We start from the raw sequence: 15520 nt of genomic DNA, 5'->3' as shown, positions 1-15520 counted from the left end.
GGAATGGAAGTACCTTCAAGGAGGTGTCGCCAGTGTTCCAGGGAGAGTTTTATGGCTAAGAGTTCTTTGTCACCAATAGGATAGTTTTGTTCCGCACTATTCAAAGTCTTGGAGTAAAAAGCCACAGGATGTAAAGGTTTTGACAAGTTTTCTCTTTGGGAGAGAACAGCGCCAATAGCAGAATTTGAGGCGTCCACCTCAAGAACAAATTGTAGATTAGGGTCAGGAAAACGGAGTATTGGTGCTGAAGTGAACTTTTGTTTGAACAAATCAAAAGCGGATTGTGCTTCTTTAGTCCACGTGAAATGTGAATTATTTTTTGTTAGAACAGTTAAAGGAAGAGCAAGTTTGGAGAAATTTTTAATAAATTTGCGGTAGAAATTCGCAAAACCCATGAAGGACTGAACTTGACGTTTAGTTGTTGGTATGGGCCAATTTAAAACTGCATCAACCTTTTTTTGTTCCATATGGATACCTGAAGGAGAAATTTCATATCCCAGAAAGGATATGGTCTGTGAATTGAACAGGCATTTCTCAGCCTTAGCATACAAGTGGTTACCTCTGAGCCTTGATAAAACTTGTCTAACATGGGAAATGTGTTCCTGATAGGTCTTGGAATAAATTAAAATATCATCCAGATAGATGACAATAAAGACATCTAATATGTCCCTAAAAATGTCATTAATTAAGTGCTGGAAAGTTGCGGGGCGCGTTGCAGAGCCCAAAAGGCATCACGACGTATTCGAACAATCCGTATCTTGTTCGAAACGCCGTGAGCCACTCATCTCCAGATCTAATTCGGATGAGATTATAGGCTCCTCTTAAGTCCAATTTTGTGAAAAATTTTGCTCCCTCCAACCTTTCAATTAACTCCGGGATGAGGGGTAAAGGATATCTGTTTTTTACTGTAATTTTATTTAGTTGTCTGTAGTCTACGATTGGCCTTAATGAGCCATCCTTATTTTTAACAAAAAAAATCCCAGCACTAGCTGGAGAGGTGGAGGGACGGATGAAACCTTTCTTTAGATTTTCATCTAAGTAAGATTTAAGGTGTATTAACTCTGGATTTGAGAGTGGGTAAATATGACCCGTGGGGATCTCAGAGCCAGGTATGATCTCAATAGGACAATCATACTTCCTGTGAGGAGGAAGATTGTCGCACTGGGTTTTGCTGAATACATCTGCATAATCCTTATAAACCTCAGGAATTTGAATTGTCTCATTGGATTCAGTGGTTTGCAAAATAGTAGCTGGGAAACAAGTAGTAGAGCAGAATGTAGAATTAAATGTGACTGTTGAGGTAGACCAATTTACTTCAGGATTATGAATTCGGAGCCAGTTTATACCGAGAACTATGGGTGAAATAGGGGATGATATTACATCAAATGACAAATACTCCCTATGGTGGTCTTGGGTAACAACAAGTAAGGGTATTGTTTGATATTTAACTGGACCTGATGTGATTGGATTACCATCTATTCCACGTAATAACACAGGAGACCTTTTTTGCACAAGTGGAATTTTATTGAATTTAGTGAATACAGTATCTATGTAAGATGCTGTAGCTCCTGAGTCAATAATCGCGGGAGCGTTGATTCGATGTGACTCCCACTGTAAAAGAAGAGATAAATTTAGGTAAGGGAGAGCATGATCCTGAGTGGTACAACAAAAAGGTTCTTTATACATCTTACCCTTGTTTTGTTTCAGGAGGGAAGGACAGTCCCTGACAGTGTGTTTGTCTGAAGCACAGTATAAGCAGAGGTTATTAACCCTTCGTCGGATCTTCTCCTCAGGGGTTAATGGTCCCTTTATAAAACCTATATCCATAGGTTCAGCAGTTGATTTGCTGGGGCTGGGTGTATTTTGTTTCTTTGCAGGATATTCATGAAATGATCTCTCCTGCTGTCTCTCTCTCAGTCTTCTGTCTATAGTTATGCTAAGTGACATTAAAGCCTCAAGAGTATGTGGTAGTTCAGATCTAGACAACTCATCCTTAATTCCTTCTGAAAGGCCTAATCTAAACTGATTTCTCAGTGAAAGATCATTCCATTGAGTGTCTTTCGCCCATTTTTTAAATTCGGCAATGTAATCTTCAACTACTCTTTTCTTTTGTTTCAAGCCTCGCATTGCAGTTTCAGCAGTAAGCTGTTTATATGGGTCCTCATATAGCTGACCCATAGCAGAAAAAAAACTTTGCAACGAATTAAGTATATCATCGTTATTCTCGAAGTAAGTGTTGGCCCATGTGCGGGGCTCACCTCTCAAATAGGATATGACTGTGAGTACCCTTGCTCTATCAGTGGGATAGGTATGAGGTTTAAGGGAGAACATAAGCAAACAAGCATTCTTGAAATCTCTATACTCAGATCTCTCACCACTAAATTTTTCTGGTGTACTAACCTGTGGTTCTAATATTGGTACTCTCTTATCAACCACATCCCTGATATAAGCTTTTAAAGTATCATTTTCTGTTTTCAGAGAATTAACAGCTTCAGTTAATAAATCAACCCTCTGTGTGATATTTTGCACATGTGCGTTCATTCCAGCTGGGTCCATAGTTTTAGGCTTAGTATTATGTCAGGCACAACTAAGAAAGAAAAAATGTGTGCAGCTTAGTTATTTGGACCACAACTGCTGGGAATGAAAAAGACAATAAAAATTGTATGGTTGTTTGCAACAGAGTGATAAGGTAAAACAAAGATTAGGAATTAGGCAGCTATGTGAAACCTTATTCCTTATTGCAAAGTTTTAATATACAGGCAGTAATTGAGCATATTCCCTATGGCTGCCACATGTGTCTGGGTAGTCACTGTGAGAAAGTAAATGCAGCAGGGATATGCTCAGATAAACCTGAGATTTTACCATTAATGAAGGAAAAAATAAATAAGCAAGGAAAAAATGGTACTATGATCATAGAAAAAAATAAGCAATTGCTATTGTGTACAGGGTTATGGCAAAACAGCAGGATATGAGGAATGAAAATAAAAGTCACAGAAAAATAACAGCAGCAACTGAGATACTAATCTTAGAGTATAGCAGCAAAGTAAAATACAGAGACTGGCTTACCCCTAACAGGACTGTTATAATGATAGTTGCAAACACCGGGTTGTAATGGCGACTTGCCAGAGGGAGCAGGGAAGCTCAGTAGCAGCTGGCTGATGACGTCACAGCATGAGGAAGTGGAGCTCAGTGAAAAGTGAATCCCAAGGCCGGTGAGCTGCAGGGGAAACTGAGTTAGAGTAAAGGTATGAATGAGGCTTTTGAAATAGCTGAATCTTCTTGAGGGAGAAGCAGGCAGGAAGGAGAGGAATCCAACAAACAGAAGTAGTAAGATAAATCTTACAGAGAGCAGGCTCAGGTTAAGGTTTAAGACAAACTTCAATACTAAGCAATGTGAAAATGCTGGGAGGGGCCTTAAATAGGTTGATGTTAATGAGAGCAGGATGCTTTAAAGGGACAGTGCAGAGAAATAAGTATGCCATTATCCTGACACAGGGTGTCGGTCATATGGACTAACCACATGTCAAACGAGGGGCAAGTCTGAGATTTCCACCCCTTGGCGATTAAGGATCTGGCTGAATTTAGTGTTAATTGAATCAGTCTACATCTCAATCTACATTTACAAGGGATAGAGAGGTTTAATAATGCAACTTCTGGCTCTAATATATATCGTTCCTCTTGGCCCATTATGATTTTAATATTATCTTGGATCATTTCCCAAAATGGTTGTATCTTGGGGCACTCCCACCAAATATGCATAAGGGTACCCTTTGTCCCACACCCCCTCCAGCAAAGCTCAGAGGAAGAGGGGAAAATACTTTTCAGTCTGGTGGGTGTGAGGTACCATCTGGTTAGTAGCTTATAGTTTGTTTCTAGAAACCTGGTGGAGGAAGAGGACTTCCTGATGTTGTGGAATATATGTCTCCATTCTGCATCTGTTAATGTCTTACCCAAGTCTCTATGCCAGCGTTCTGTATAGTTTTGGGCGTTAGTTAACAGCTTTCTGGCCCAAGATAGGGTGTGACGGGCTGGGAGAGTGACCGAGCAAACCAGCTCAAATGGGGTTAAGTTCCGGAGCAATGACTTTTTTTGAGAACGTGTTTGTATAAAATGGTGTACTTGGTTATATTTTAGCCAATTTGAGAAGACACCCCGTAATATTTCTGTTAGATCATGCTTATGTTTAAGTTTTCCTTCTGTAGTTAGTGAGCATAACGGGACTGTAAATCCCATCTCCCACGTGTTAGAGTTAGTTTTGTCAAATGTAATGCCTCCCATCAATTCAGCATTTGGTGATATGGGAGACATAGGGGACCCCAATGTGGAGACGCCCGGAAGTTTTTTGATTATATTATCCCATGTTTCAAAAACATGGGCAAGTAGAGGATACGATTTCAACCATGGTGGTCTGTTCTGTTTTGCTATCCATCATAGTGCCCCCGGGTTTGGTGTACGTAAAATGTGTGAGTCCATCGGTATCCATGCTTTCTTGTCTTTATTTCTATGCCAGTCTATTATCCTCTGGAGGCTAGTAGCCTGATAGTAAATCTCAATGTTAGGCAGACCTAATCCTCCTTCTCTAACTGGTCTGTACATTGTCGTTTCTTTTATCCTAGGTTTTATATTCCCCCATACAAATTTGTCTAAAACCCTCTGAGCTTGTAAAAGGAAGCTATGTGGTAAGGTAATGGGTGCAGCTTGAATGACATAGGTCAATCTAGGGAGAATGTTCATTTTCAGGATTTGCAATCTGCCCCACCATGAAAATGGGCGGTCTTTCCATGTCTGTAAGCCATGGGATATTGTGGTAAGTAGATTTGTGAAATCCAGTTTTAACAGGAATTTTGGATACGGAGTCAAGTATATTCATAGATATTTTATGGCTTTAGTTTGATGTCTAAGTGCAAAGGTTTCTAGAAGAGCTTGAAACTTGATCTTTGAGAGAGAGATGTTTAGTATTTCTGATTTCTGTTCATTAATCAGAAAGTTGGAGAATTCTCCAAACTTCCTGAGTTCCTGCATTACTGCTTTAATAGAGGACCTGGGGGATGAAAGGGTAAAAAGGACGTCATCTGCGTTCATGGACAGTTTACATTCCAGTGGGCCTATTTTTAGTCCATTGATTTGTGGGTTATTTCTAACTCTTTGTGCTAAGATCTCCATGCTAATCATGAACAGGACGTATATTGAATGGATCCGAGATCAGACAATTTACTCAAACTTTCGCAGTGGGGGATTGATATAGGCTTTTTATTCTCCAAATCATATTTTTCCCCAGTCCAACCCTACTTAATGTAGCAAATAAAAACTTCCAATCCAAACGATCAAACACCTTCTCGGCATCTGTTGATATTATCACCATTTTGGTGTTAGTCACCTTGGCGTATTCAATTAATTGGAGGGCTCTGATGGTGTTATCCCTGGCGTTTGTGTTATCACACATTTGTGAGTAGCTTTCTCTTTTAAAAAATGTCCTCTAAGGACCACTTGGTGTGCCAACCAAACCCTTGGGGCCCCACTAGAGGTATTTGAATTTGTTTGAAAGTAGTCTGTAATATTTTTGTGGGTTTGTGCTGCGGCAATGGGATCATGAAGTCGAGCTTCATCTAATCTCCAAACGAAAGCTGCAGAGGAGCCGATGGCCAAATCAAGGTCATTGAAATTGATGCATGGTCGGACCAAGTTATCACCAATATGTTAGATTCACGCAATAGTGTAAGGTTTTAATGTTCCAAAAACCAGTAATCGATTCTTGAGTATGACCTCGCCGGGTTTGAGTAAAATTAATAATTACGGGTAGTCGGGTGAGTAAAGCGCCATGTGTCTATAAGTGTAAGTTTTTGTAAGGCGTTACTGATTGAGTTCCGCGTACCCGGGGCAACAGAACTGCAGCCCTGGGAGCAATCCAATGCCGGGAGCAGCACCACATTGAGGTCTCCTCCCAGGATCAGGGTCTCCTTCTGTACCTCTAAGCGTTTATTTCCCACCCTCTTAACAAATTGGGCCTGACCAGTGTTGGGGAAGTAGATATTAGCTAATGTAATCAGTCTGTTGAAAAGTAGACCTACCAGGATAAGGAATCTACCCTCCTTGTATACATGTTTTTCAAGTAATTGGAAGTGCATGTTTTTGTGGAATAGTATTCCTACCCCATTGGTCTTTTTCATATGGGAATGAAGAAAAGAAACTGGGAATTCCCAAGATTTAAAGGTAGGTTCTTTACTATTCAGGAAATGTGTCTCCTCAACAAATATAATGTTCGCCCCATCCCTCCTAAACCAGTTAAGTGCTATGGAGCGCTTGGTTGGGGAATTTAGCCCTTTACAATTCTGTGAAATTAATATAATCTCCCTATGTGAAGAACCTATAATGAGTTTAAATTGTGTGTACGCTTACCCTTTGTCCTCATTGGAAGGTGAGTTTGCCTAGATCGAGCAACTCATTGACCGTTTGTCATATGGCCCCTTACACAGCAACAGGTATGCCCTTCGTATGAAGTTTTAGTATCGCCTTCACCCAGGAGTGAGTAGGTGAATGTCAAGTAATTGGATGTAGTAGTCACAGTATAATAGGTCTTTAGGTAATGAGATAGACAGAGAAAAGCATTAGAGACTCGGTTAAAACCAAAAAACATTTTAACAAATAAACAAACAATACAAAACCAGGGACTAAGAATCCCATAACTAGACTTTATCCTAAAAGAGGGAGTCATTGGGGTAGTGATTCAACCTGAAGGGTTGGATGGCACCCAGTAGGAAATATTCTGAAATTTAAAAAAAAAATACAAAAATTAAACATTAAACATTATATGATATCAATGTACATCAGTTAGATTCTGTGGAAGATAAGAAAAAGGAAAAACCAGCAGGAAAACCCATTAGTCTTTGCTTCCGTGGATACCTCCTCGGTGCACACTGATCTAGAAGGTCTGTTTCCCAAATCTTTAGGGAGGCTCAAGCCATCTCCAACACTAAGCCATCTTAATTGGGAGGCCTCACTTTCAACCAGTATCAGGGTCCGTTGTTGGAGCATTTTGTGCTGTTATAGTGTCTCTTCTTGTCTGCTTTCATCCAGTGGGATTGTTGGGGTTGTGGGTGTGTATTATCTCCATTTCGAAGGGGTAGGCCTGGAGGGATCCAGGGAGGGAAGTGAAGGAAGAGGAATATCCAAGGATTTACAGAAGTGCTCCAGATCCTGGAGAATACTTTTGTTTGTATTAGCTCTTAAAGATCTCCTGGTATGCGGATTGGTCTACAAAGTCTTTATAGGGAGAGCTCTGCTGTATGTGAATGAACACGCCTCTCTTATGGTCTACTTCTTTTTTGTGATGTTGTCCTGCTATCTCTTGTTGCTACAGATTTGAGGGTCCCTCCCAGTGTATACTGCTGATGATGTGTGTTTAGAAACACATGCAAAAATAATAAGTGAAAAAAGAGATTTTCTTCCTTTAACCCAAGTGTTTCTAATGTCTTGCTATGTGGTCCAAAATAGGCCTCACCTCCCCTGCTGAGTTGGTTGATAATTTGATTTGTGCAAGGGGTTTTCCCCCCTTTCAACAATGGCGTTTCTGGTCACAGTGGTTATTAGCTTAATAGATGGGAGCTAATGTTACCCTGCTTGCAGGGCTATTTATTGTTCCCAATTGTTTGCAGATTACCATAGGAAGCTATCAGGGAAAGAGTTGGTCTGTATTGTGAGTCCTGCGTGAGGTAGTGAAATTGGGAATATACAGGGTCTCTGGCCCAAATGGCAGGGGTGCTTTGACGAGGAGCGCGTAAAATTGCTTAATTAGCAGTAGTGTGGTGATTGACTCTTATCATTCACCGGTCAATAGCTCAGGGTCCTTTGCGGTAGTCTCCGTTGTCAAATTTGGGCCTCCACTGCACTGCTGGACTCTGTTATGTGAAAGTAGATATACAGGGTTTCCATGCAGTGCAGCAGGGTCGCGCTTTGTCTGGTGAGCTTTTTTTTATCCCTTAAATCTTTCTAGATCCCACTAGTTCTCCTCATGTAGATATCCTCCACCATTGTTAAGGCTTATTCATTTGCTTTTTAGCTCAGTTGTGCTGCCATAATGTAGGATAGTTTCCCCCTAGGTGCCAAGTTAAGCATGGAGCATTAAAACAGTGCGGCTATCTCAGGGCATGGTCGGCTCCGCCCCTCCTTTGTATTTTTTTTACAGGTAAAAGAGCTGTTTATCTTAGTGCAATGCCCTACAAAAGGCCCTTTTAAGAGCTATTGGTAGTTTATTGTAGGGTAGGGTTTTTTATTTTGAGTGGGCTTTTCTATTTTTATAGGGCTATTAGATTAGGTGTAATTCTTTTTTATTTTTGATAATTTCGTTTGTTATTTTTTTTAATTTAGTGTTTGTTATTTTTTGTAATTTAGTCTTTTTTATTTGTTGTAATTAGATATTTTGTAATTTTTATAGTAGTGCTAGGATTTTTTTAATGTGTAATTTAGTTTATTTAATTGGTAGCTAGTTTAATTTTAGTGTAATAGTGATATTAGTTTAATTGTTAGTTTAAACTTATTTTTTTAAATTTGACAGGTAAGTTTTAATTTAATTTAGGATAGGGAAATTGTAATTTTAATATAAAGTTAGGGGGGCGTTAGGTTTATTGGTTACTAGTTTAAATTAGTTTATTTGCAATGTTGGGGCTTTCGGTGTAGTGGTTAATAGGTTTATTTAGTATATTACGTTGTGGGGGCTTGCGGTTTAGGGGTTAATAGGTTTATTATAGTGGCGGCGGAATTAGGGGTTAATAACTTTAGTATAGTGGGGGCGATGTGGGCGAGAGGCAGATTAGGGGTTAATTATATTTAAATAGTGTCTGCGACGCGGGAGGATGGCGGTTTAGGGCTTAATAACTTTATTATAGTGGCAACGATGTCGGGGAGCGGCGAAATAGGGGTAATACATTTTATTAGTGCCGGCGATGTCGGGAGCGGCAGATTAGGGGTTAATAACTTTCATATAGTATTTGCAATGCGGGAGGGCCTCAGTTTAGGGGTAAATAGGTAGTTTATGGGTGTTTAGTGTACTTTGTGACAGTTTAGTTATGAGTTTTATGTAACACTTTTGTAGCGTAAAACTCATAACTACTGCTCTCAGATTACAGAACGGATCTTGTCGGTATAGGCTGTAACCCAAGTTTTTTAGCCTCACTGCAAAACTTTTTATACCGGCGCTATGGAAGTCCCATTAAAAAAACGTAATTTTTACGTGTGCGAGACTGACGTTGCAATACAGGCTAAAGGCTTGAGGTACAGCTATACCGACAAGACTTGTAATGGCTGCGGTGCTGTTTTAACACTGAAATTACCATTTTTTTAGCGTTAAAACATGAACGCAAAACTTGTAATCTAGTTGTATCTTTTTTATTTCCCACTACCTGTCATAAAAAAGTTATATACTACTGTAACTTCCAAACCACAACAGTACTAATATAAGCGTTCACACAACACATTGACAATCATACACTGATGTTCCTAACTAGATATAAGTTCAGGTGAGAGTTTTTTAGATGTGGTAGAAGCATTTTTTATTTTTAAGGAGTTGGGTAAACTTAAACAACATCAGATAGCGAGAGCGCTTTTACCGTCTTGCTCACACATCATAATTCAGCTCCTTCTGAGATAAGTGGTCATTATTACTGCTGTACATAATCATTAGACAGTAGAGGTTATAATGTGTAATATATAAAATAAGTCAGATGAGATAACAGTACAAATACATTACTTTTTAAAAATAATTTCTAGAACAATGTTGGTACAATCACCGGGAGCACCTAGAAGCAATATTATTCAGCACTGTCTAATCAATTGTATGTCTGCTTTTTTTTCATGTATGCATCAGAAATTATTTACTGCATTACAAAACATATGCATTAAAATAAATACTTTAAGAGTATTTAAAGCTAGTGACATATGGGGTATACAATCTTAACAGGAGGGGCAAAGTTTCCCAAACCTCAAAATGCCTATAAATACACCCCTTACCACACCCACAATTCAGTTTAACGAATAGCCAAGTAGTGGGGTGATAAAGAAAGGAGTAGAAAGCATCAAAACAAAGAATTTGGAATTAATTGTGCTTTATACAAAAAATCATAACCACCATAAAAAGGGTGGGTCTCATGGACTCTTGTCAATATGAAAGAAATGAATTTATCAGGTAAGTTCTTACATAAATTATGTTTTCTTTCATGTAATTAGCAAGAGTCCATGAGCTAGTGACATATGGGATAGAAATACCCAAGATGTGGAACTCCACAGAAGAGTCACTAGAGAGGGAGGGATAAAATAAAAACAGCCATATTCCGCTGAAAAAATTAATCCACAACCCAAAAAAATAAGTTTATTCTCAGAAATGAAAAGAAAAAACTTAAACATAAGCAGAGGAATCAAACTGTAACAGCTGCCTGAAGAACTTTTCTACCAAAAACTGCCTCCGAGGAAGCAAAAACATAAAAATGGTAGAATTTAGTAAATGTATGCAAAGAAGACATAGAGGCCTATTTATGAAATGTCTGTGGGACCTGATCAGGTCCGACAGACATCGCTGAAAGCGGAGAGCAATACGCTCTCTGTATTCAGCTACTTTCAAGGTTAGTGTAGACCAATGGTAGAATAACCAGACTTGCCTACCTCCTAATTGCACCTCTCACAATTGTGCAATTGATTTAAAAAGATTTAAAAGAAACAAGGGGTGGAGGCGGCGCCAAAAGAGGCGATCTAGCACTTTGAAATAAATTTCTAAAAACCTGGGTAGGTATCGAATCTAAATAGTCTAATAATAACTATATCTGTTATACATATCCCCAATAGATCAGAATGAATACAATTGGACCTTATGATTAAAATAATTCAATATGTATTTCTCTAGACTAACCCAAACCACTTTTTATCAGATTTTGAACTTCTTAGGAAATTCTTAAAAAATTCTTAAAAAATGCAAGGTGCTGCAGGTTTCAATATCAAATAACAAATTTTTATTACACAAAATCCTGATAATTCTAGAAGAATTCAGAGTATTCAAATAAGTATAAAATCACTTAAATACTGTGACACCGGTGTCCATTAATCTAAAAAATAAAAAATAAAAAATGAAATGAGAATTTAAAATTACTAATGTCCTTAAAAGACTTTCGAGCAAACTTTAAACAAATAATTGTAACGCTCTAATCAGAAAAAGGTTCTAGAACAGTTTCCAACCACTATGTATAGCTGTTAGCAAAAAAACAGTATTTGGAACTCTGTGCATTAATACTCAATGTTGACTGTGAAAGAAAGCCTTAAATAAAGCTGTTGTGTTGTTATAAAAACAACCAGACTGGTTAACAATTGCAGTAACTTCTTATGGCAGTAACACAGTTCTTTATATATAAAAGCGCTATTGGGAGTCTGTTTGCAGCAATGTTAGTTTGATCATACAAGATCTTGACAAAGGCTCCCTGGTGAGCTGAAACGCGTAGACTTGTCTATTATCCAGCCCTGCAGAAAGGAAAAAGACTACAGAGACACATTTACTCCCAGAACCGTCACGCCAGTAAGACTTGGAGGACCTGGCTATACGGTAGGAGTACAGATCAACCGTTTCTTCTACTAGTGTGCACACTAAGGATACCAAGAGAAGATTACCAGCACTTATTAAAGGTACTCTGAATGTGTTTTCAAAAGACTCACTGATTGCCGTTGAGGCGCTGAAGCACTGGTTTACACCTGTGGAAGCTATTACAGCCATTGCCACCTAGGAGATTCTAAAGCCCTCACGGAAGAATGTTATAAAACAGCACTTATATGATCAAACTAACATTGCTGCAAACAGACTCCCAATAGCGCTTTTATATATAAAGAACTGTGTTACTGCCATAAGAAGTTACTGCAATTGTTAACCAGTCTGGTTGTTTTTATAACAACACAACAGCTTTATTTAAGGCTTTCTTTCACAGTCAACATTGAGTATTAATGCACAGAGTTCCAAATACTGTTTTTTTGCTAACAGCTATACATAGTGGTTGGAAACTGTTCTAGAACCTTTTTCTGATTAGAGCGTTACAATTATTTGTTTAAAGTTTGCTCGAAAGTCTTTTAAGGACATTAGTAATTTTAAATTCTCATTTCATTTTTTATTTTTTATTTTTTAGATTAATGGACACCGGTGTCACAGTATTTAAGTGATTTTATACTTATTTGAATACTCTGAATTCTTCTAGAATTATCAGGATTTTGTGTAATAAAAATTTGTTATTTGATATTGAAACCTGCAGCACCTTGCATTTTTTAAGAATTTTTTAAGAATTTCCTAAGAAGTTCAAAATCTGATAAAAAGTGGTTTGGGTTAGTCTAGAGAAATACATATTGAATTATTTTAATCATAAGGTCCAATTGTATTCATTCTGATCTATTGGGGATATGTATAACAGATATAGTTATTATTAGACTATTTAGATTCGATACCTACCCAGGTTTTTAGAAATTTATTTCAAAGTGCTAGATCGCCTCTTTTGGCGCCGCCTCCACCCCTTGTTTCTTTTAAAGCTCTCTGTATTCAGCATTGCACCAGCAGCTCTTGTGAGCTGCTGGTGCAATGCTGCCCCCTGCAGACTCACGGCCAATTGGCCGCCAGCAGGGGGTGTCAATCAACCCTATCGTACTCGATCAGGTTGAATTCCGGTGATTCCTGTCCGCCTAATCAGAGCAGGCAGACAGGGTTATGGAGCAGCAGTCTTTAGACCGCTGCTTCATAATTGGTGTTTCTGGCGAGCCTGCAGGCTCACCAGAAACACGGGCCCTCAAGCTCCGTACGGAGCTTGATAGATAGGCCCCCAAGTAGCAGCTTTGCAAATCTGATCAACTGAAGCTTCATTCTTAAAATTCCACGAAGTTGAGACTGATCTAGTAGAATGAGCTGTAATTCTCTGAGGCGGTGCCTGACCTGACTCCAAATAAGCCTGATAAATCAAAAGCTTTAACCAAGAAGCCAAGGAAATAGCAGAGGCCTTCTGACCTTTCCTAGAATCAGAAAAGGCAACAAATAGACTAGAAGTCTTCCTGAAATCTTAGGTAGAAATTTAAATGAACTCCGCAAAACTGCCTTATCCTAATGGAAAATCAGAAAAGGAGATTCACAAGAAAGAGCAGACAATTCGGAAACTCTTCTAGCAGAAGAGATTGCCAAAAGGAACAACACTTTCCAAGAAAGTAGTTTAATGTCCAAAGAATGCATAGGCATCTATTTATCAAGCCGTCAACCGCAAATGCGCTGGAATTCCGCAGCGTATTTGTGGCGAGCCTGATTCCCCTTAGTTATCAAACCCTACAGACCGGCAAAAGTAGAATTTTGTGACATAACATACGATCCGCCGGACTCAGTCCGACACAGATCGATGCTTACGTCATTACAGATGTTCCGAATGTAAATTCGGCACAATCTGAGTACTTTTGCTAGTTATCAAATTTCTACTAGGTACGCTCGCCACTATTCCGGCTCAGCATACCTGGTTTTCAATCCGCTGCCCTGGAGGCAGCGGATGCCATAGGAGTCAATGGAAGTCTGAAAGCAGCGAAAGCTCATAATCTGCCACCCCTGACACCGCCGCCACCTACATTATACTTATTAACCCCTAATCTGCCCCCCCTACATCGCCGCCACCTACCTACATTTATTAACCTCTAATCTGCCGCCCCCATTGTCGTCACCACTATATTAAATTTATTAACCCCTAAACGTCGCCGCCACTATATTAAATTTATTTACCCCTAAACCTAACCCTAACACCCCCTAACTTAAATATAATTTAAATAAATCTAAATAAATATTCCTATCATTAACTAAATTATTCCTATTTAAAACTAAATACTTACCTATAAAATAAACCATAAGATAGCTACAATATAACTAATAGTTACATTGTATCTAGCTTAGGGTTTATTTTTATTTTACAGGCAAGTTTGTATTTATTTTAACTAGGTAGAATAGTTACTAAATAGTTATTAACTATTTACTAACTACCTAGTTAAAATAAATACAAATTGACATGTAAAATAAAATCTAAGTTACACTAACACCTAACACTACACTATAATTAAATTAATTCCCTAAATTAAATACAATTAAATAAAATTAAATAAAATTATCTAAAGTACAAAAAATAACAAACACTAAATTACAGAAAATAATAAACAAATTACAAGATTTTTAAACTAATTACACCTAATCTAATCCCCCTAACAAAATAACCCCCCCCTCAAAATAAAAAAGCCCTACCCTACACTAAATTACATATAGCCCTTAAAAGGGCCTGTTGCGGGGCATTGCCCCAAAGTAATCAGCTCTTTTACCTGTAAAAAAAAGTACAAATGCCCCCCCCAACATTAAAACCCACCACCCACACAACCAACCTTACTCTAAAACCCACCCAATACCCCCTTAAAAAAAAACTAACACTAACCCCTTGAAGATCACCTTACCGGGAGAAGTCTTCACCCAACCGGGCCGAAGTCCTCAATGAAGCGTGGAGAAGTCTTCATCCATCCGGCACGGAGCGGCTCCATCTTCTAGACATCCGATGTGGAGCATCCTCTTCAGCCAATCAGAATTAAGGTAGGAAAAATCCTATTGGCTGATGCAATCAGCCAATAGGATTGAAGTTCAATCTTATTGGCTGATCCAATCAGCCAATAGGATTGAGCTCGCATTGGAACAGCCAATATAATTTTTTTACAGGTAAAAGAGCTGATTACTTTGGGGCAATGCCCCGCAAAAGGCCCTTTTAAGGGCTATTTGTAATTTAGTGTAGGGTAGGGCTTTTTTATTTTGGGGGGGCTTTTTTATTTTGTTAGGGGGATTAGATTAGGTGTAATTAGTTTAAAAATCTTGTAATTTAATTATTATTTTCTGTAATTTAGTTTTTTTTTTTTGTACTTTAGATAATTTTATTTAATTTTATTTAATTGTATTTAATTTAGGGAATTAATTTAATTATAGTGTAGTGTTAGGTGTAATTGTAACTTAGATTAGGTTTTATTTTACTGGTCAATTTGTATTTATTTTAACTAGGTAGTTAGTAAATAGTTAATAACTATTTAGTAACTATTCTACCTAGTTCAAATAAATACAAACTTGCCTGTAAAATAAAAATATACCCTAAGCTGGCTACAATGTAACCATTAGTTATATTGTAGCTAACTTAGGGTTTATTTTATAGGTAAGTATTTAGTTTTAAATAGGTATAATTTAGTTAATGATAGGAATTTTATTTAGATTTATTTAAATTTAAATAAAAAATAAAATAAAAAAATAAATTTAATATAGTGGCGGCGATGTTGGGGGCGGCAGATTAGGGGTTAATAAATGTAGGTAGGTGGCGGCGGTTTAGGGGGGGGCAGATTAGGGGTTAATAAGTATAATGTAGGTGGCGGCGGTGTAGGGGGCGGCAGATTAGGGGTTAATAAGTATAATGTAGGTGGTGGCGGTGTAGGGGGCAGCAGATTAGGGGATAATAAGTATAATGTA

This window comes from Bombina bombina, chromosome 9, assembly GCF_027579735.1.
Source record: "Bombina bombina isolate aBomBom1 chromosome 9, aBomBom1.pri, whole genome shotgun sequence".
NCBI classification, from domain to species: domain Eukaryota; kingdom Metazoa; phylum Chordata; class Amphibia; order Anura; family Bombinatoridae; genus Bombina; species Bombina bombina.
Note: the sequence above shows the minus strand (reverse complement) of the source record.